Genomic DNA, 6,402 nt, shown 5'->3' with positions numbered 1-6,402 from the left:
TTACAAATCTGGTTTGATGTCCGGTCCGATTCTGATAACATTGGAAAAATGATGATGATGTAAATTAATTAGGGAGAAAGAATGTGAATTATATAAATGTGGAGCCAACCATGATGAAATTGAATAATTGTGATGATGATATGTTTGGAATAATAATAATGGATAATGAAGAACATGCACATGGGATGGGTCTTCCTAATTTGCAAGAGAAAAAAAGTTACTTATTGGTATCAATAAAGGAATGTTTTATTTCATTATGAAAATGAAGCATCCATATTATTATTATTATTATTCCAATATTAATCATATTATTATTATTATTATTCCAATATTAATCTATTTTCTTGAGTCAATGCAATTTTGGTTTAATATATAGGAAAAGTACGGAAAAAATGCATGTGGTTTTTCACTTTGCAAACAGATGTATATGGTTTAAAAGTTTACAAATAAAGGTCTATGGTATATTTTATTTACAAAACAAAGTATTACAATTACAACTAAAGATATTTTTATCTTAAAAAAATTATTCATACATATCAGCAAAACATAACCTCCGAAAAAACAACTTCCTAAATCGAAACAATAAATAATATATGATGGAATTTTACAGTTTTTACTAATCTGACAGGTTATGAACTAAATTGATATTTAAGTTCAGTTTACACCGTTGCAATTTGATGGGATCCGTGTTTTGTCAATATATAAATATAATTAAAAAAATAAAAAATGCTCTTATTGTCATCAATTACTTAAAAGATTAATTTTAAATACTTTATTTTGTACAAAAAAAAAACATACCACATACCTCTATTTGTAAACTTTTAAACCACGGACCTCTATTTGCAAATAAGGCAAACCATGAACATTTTTTCGTACTTTCCCCTAATATATAATTACCTATTTAAATTTTTCGCTTTTAATTTATATTTCTAGGGTGCTTATTTTAGTTTTTTGAAACAATTTTTAGCATTTCACGATAAACCGCCTGAAATATAGTATTTGGTTAGCTTTATATAACAAGTTTTAGCTTTTTTGATGGAAACATGAGTGTTTTGAAGCTTTTTATCAAAAAAAATTTTTTTATCTTTTCATGAAACATTGTTTCTTCTTTAATATTATTTTTATCTCTATAATATTATTGACGAAAGAACAAAGTTTGTTCTGTTCAATAAATTTTAATTTTTAATTTTTATTTAGTTATTTAGATATTTTTATTATTTTTTTATATTTTTAATTTTCTATGTTTTTTTATATAATTTATCTGATTGCTCGGTTCGAGGTTTGTCAGACACCCTTTAGATAGATTCTCTTCCAATTAAAATTTTCGGTGTATACTAGAATTCAAACTCGAGATATCTAATTTAAACGAATTAATGCTCTTAACCAGTCAAGGCAATCTTAATTGGTTTCTATTTTTTTTCTTTCTGGTTGAGGCATTATTGAATAATGAATATGGTTTATAATTAGCATATGATTCTTAATAACAGAAGGCAAAATGTATTATTTAATTAATTCTTGAACTTTGTAATATTTTATTCTACTCCTACATTAATAATAATAAGCATTGAATTACGTAATAAGTATAGAAAATGGGGCAAATTAAATATAGGCAAAAAGCATATTTAAACCCCTGAACTTTACCTGTTTTAAGGATCAAGCTCCTGATCAATTATTTTTCCACATTGAACCCCTGATCATTGATTTTGTTATGGATTTGGTCCTTATTTAACTTTTCTATCGAGTTTGGACTGCATACATCGTTAGAGCGATTCGGCTTGTTGACATGGACAAATAAAAAAAAGATTTCTTTGACTAGGAGAGATAAAAAATCAAAAATTAAAACGAAATTATAGAAATTAATTTTCAGTATATTCTTCCAAATTCGATTTTCTTCTCTCCCATTTTGTGATTTTCAACATTAGAATTGCCAAATCGATCTTCTCATCTCCTAAACTCGACAAAAAAGTTAAATAAGGGCCTAAACTATAACAAAATCAATGTTCAGGGGCTCAATGTGGAAAAATAATTGATCAGGGGCTTGATCCTTAAAACAGATAAAGTTCAGGGGCTTAAATATGCTTTTTGCCTTAAATATATCATTGATCAATCATATATATATATATATATATATATATATATATATATATATATATATATATATATATATATATATATATATATATATAAATCTTAAATGTATATATCTATTACCCTCCCACAAGTTAAACATGGTAGAACAAATGTTTAACTTGGAATACAGAACTCGAAAGTCATCATTCGATAAGGGATCATTCAATAAGGGATTAGTAAAAATATCGGCGACTTGGTCTAACGTGTGAATGTATTAAGGAGACTTTTAGATACACGATCTCAAATAAAGAAGAAATTAATCTCTATGTATTTGCTGCAATGATGAAATATAAGGTTTATAGTTAAATAAGTTGCTGAAAGATTATCACAAAAACGTTTGGAAGGCTGAGAAGGAAAAAGCCCAAACTCTTTAAGAATAATATGTAGTCAACTAGTCTCTGAAGCATATGTTGCTAGAGCTCGACATTCAGCCTCGGTGGAAGACTGAGCAACTGACGTTGCTTATTAGAACTCCAAGAAATAAGTGATCGTCCCAAATATATAACATAGACAATGGTGGATTTTCGATCATCAATATTTCCCGCCTAATGAGCATCAGTAAAGCCATAAAGAAATAAAGGAGAGTGTCGATGGAAGAAAATACCGTGATGCCTTGTAAGCTGAAGGTACCGAATGAATGGAGAGTATCAGCGAGCCTGTCGTGCAACATTCTAGGAACTTGAATCAAAATGTATAATGATTTTTGCAGTTAATAGACATAGTGAGGTTATTGTGGATCTATGTTGCCCAAAGGTTTCTCTATGTACACTATCTCTTCCAGATTTTCATGAAGGAAGGCATTAGAAACGTCAACCTCAAGCTGTGTAATAGACAAGTTGAGAAAGACCGAGAGTGTTGGTCCCTTATAACGTAACAAGTTAGTTCCAAGGGGGGGGATAGGAACTATTTAAAATTTTGGTACGTTAAGGCTGACTTCTTTTACAATGAAAAGGATTACACAGCGCGCTGAGTGAATTTAAGACACTAGCTTAGTCAACTTGTGACTAAGTCAGTTTCTTTCCTTGAGTCAGGAGATAGCACTTGAGTCTATTCCTAAACTCAGATACTCAATGCACACAACTCAGCGTAACCTCTTTACTTAGTCAGTTTTCAAGCAAGCAAAATATATCAAAGGAGTTTAAAGGTTAGAAAGATATTACTCAGCAGATTTATCCAGGTTCGGCCTCTATGCCTACGTCCTGTCCCCGGAACACGTTCCGAGCTTTCGAATTCTCTACTGAGCTCTTTAAAGGTAGAGCACCAAACCTTTTACAACTAGAAGCTGAGTATAACAAGAGTACCTTCCTCTATACCTCTACTCACTCCTATTCTACCGCTGAGTACTATAACCGAGTACTCAACCTCTCCTTTCTATTCTTCTAGAAATGATAATGAGATTGTCCTAAACAACAATTGCTAAGACACTTTAGATGATTGGAAATCACTCTAGACTTTTACACAATGATATGAAAATTGGTGTAAGGTATTTGCTTTGCTTTTTCTCACAGAATCTTCGAGTATAAAATTGGTCAGCGTTTTGACAACTTGAAGTTCTGTCTTGATTGAAGCATATCGATGGCCTTTATATAGTGACACTTGAGGCACCTGGTCATTTCGAATTTCGAAATAACCGTTGGAGGGAAACGGCTTCCTGTCGTTGTCACTCTGGGCGTGCTCAGCGTCGTTGGCCAATAGAATCCTTGCATCTTCTGTCTTCGTCAGTCTTCGGCAGAATGTTTCGACATTTAAGGAAAATTCCACGAGACATCTTTCTGCGCCTTCTGATCTTTTCCCAAAGTAGAAATACTTTGTCTGGAAGTTGAACATTCTCTACCGCTGTCCAGACTGCTTTGTCGTCCAACTCAGCAGCTTCATCTTGAAGCTTTTGCCACGAAGGCTTCTCGATCCTTCTCTCGCTGAGTCGTCGTTTTGGTTGATACGGCTTCGTTTTGAACTTCTAAGCCGAATGATGTTGATGTGTTGACTTGGGCTTGACTTCCACTTTATGGGCCTTTGGGCTTTTTAATCTCAATGTCTTATACACAAATAAACTCAACATTGAACAAACACATTAGTGTAAATAAATCAAAGCATTATAAATTTAATGTGTTAGAATATTTTTATCATAACTTAAATAATTTTGTCAAATCAAAATCATGTGAAAAGGTGTGTCAACAGAGAGTGCAATAAGAAGTCTGATAGTAGCAAGTTTGACAATTGTTCTATAAGTCTCAAAGAAATCAATATCAGGGTGCTGATTGAATCCATTGGTACCAAACTTTCATGTCTCCAATCCCAGTGCATATGTGCTTAGTGATTTATCCACTTCCTAATCCAAGTCTAATTTGAATTATTCAATTGTTATATGAAGTGATCAATTTCATACATTTAATTTTTTCATTAACCAATCTGTTAATTTTTTTTGAATAAAACATAATTTATTATTATCTTAAATCAGAAGAAAGAACATCAAGTATAAACGATGGTGGACAAGCCCACTCACCACGAACAGAACTAGAAGTAACAGCCTTATCAAGACTATGGGCTTCTAAATTCGCTGATCGTTTCACAAAAGAGATAGAACAAGTGTTCAAATCTCGTAATAAATCACAACACTCACAAATAACATCAGACAAATATGATAATCGAATGTTTTGATGTTGAATATCCCGAACCACCGCCAAACAAATGTTAGTCCCTTATAACGTAACAAGTTAGTTCCAAGGGGGGGGATAGGAACTATTTAAAATTTTAATACGTTAAGGCTGACTTCTTTTTCTTTGAAAAAGGATTACACAGCGCGCTGAGTAAATTAAGACACTAGCTTAGTCAACTGGTGACTAAGTCAGCTTCTTCCTTTGAGTCAGGAGATAGCACCTGAGTCTATTCCTGAACTCAGATACTCAATACACACAACTCAGCGTGACCTCTTTACTTGGTCAGTTTTGTTTAAGCAAGCAATATATATATTAAGGAGATTAAGGTTAGAAAGATGTTACTTAGCGGATTTATCCAGGTTCGGCCTCTAAGCCTACGTCCTGTCCCCGGAACACGTTCCGAGCTTTCGAATTCTCTACTAAGCTCTTTAACGGTAGAGCATCAAACCTTTTACAATTCAGAAGCTGAGTATAACAAGAGTACCTTCCTCTATACATCTACTCACTCCTAATCTCTCGCTGAGTACTATAACTGAGTACTCAGCCTCTCCTTTCTAATCTCTAGAAATGATAAAGATTTGTCCTAAACAACAATTGCTAAGACACCTTAGATGATTGAATAATCACTCTAGACTTTTACATAAAAGATATAGAATTTGGTGTAAGTATTTGCTTTGCTTTTTCTCACAGAACTTCAAGTGTAAATTTGGTCAGCGTAATGGCTAGTTGAAGATCTACATGGAATGAAGCAACTGAAGGGCCCTATTTATAGAGACGTCTGAGGCATCAGTCATTTCGAATTTCGAAATAACCGTTGGAGGGAAACGGCTTCCTGTCGTTGTCACTCAGTCCTGCTCAGAGCTCTTGGCCAATCAGATTCAAGTATCTTCTGTCTTCGGTCAGTGCTGAGCAGCTTTTAGTCAGTCCAACAGAATGTCTCTCCATTTAGGGTAAGGTCAACTAGACAGCTTTCTATGTCTTTTGAACTTTACCCAAACTAGAAATACTTTGTCTGGAAGTTGTTCTTGCTCAGCTGCTGTCTTGTACACTTTGTCGATACAACTCAGCAGCTTCGTTCCGAAGTTGTCCAACGAAGGTCTTCTCGATCCTTCTTTCGCTGAGCTGCGTTTTGTACATAACGGCAGCGTTTTGCACACACGGGCCGAGTGGTCTTGATCTGTTTGACTTGGGCTTTGTCTTCCGTATTGGGCTTTAAGCCTTTTAGTCTTTATGTCTTATAAACAATTTAACTCAACATTGAACAAACACATTAGTGTAATAAATCAAAGCATTTAAACTTAGTGTGTTTAGAATATGTTTAATTTTACTTAAATAATTTTGTCAAATCAAAATCATGTGGAAAGGTGTTTCAACAAACTCCCCCATTTTGATGTTGGCAAAACTATTCAGCGAAGAACTCAGTGTTGAGCTCCCCCATGATAGTTGACCTTTTATAACTTAATAAACTCCGCCGTAAGGGTTGAGCTACTGACTTAGTTTTATCTTTGAACATTTTAAGGTTTAATCGAGTGAGTCTAAGGTTAGTTTTCAGATATAGGTCAGTTCATGGAACATATTCTATTTTACTCAGTGTGAAGCGGAAGATTTATCATTC

The sequence above is a fragment of the Euphorbia lathyris genome, chromosome 10 (genome assembly GCF_963576675.1).
Source record: "Euphorbia lathyris chromosome 10, ddEupLath1.1, whole genome shotgun sequence".
NCBI lineage: Eukaryota > Viridiplantae > Streptophyta > Magnoliopsida > Malpighiales > Euphorbiaceae > Euphorbia > Euphorbia lathyris.
Note: the sequence above shows the minus strand (reverse complement) of the source record.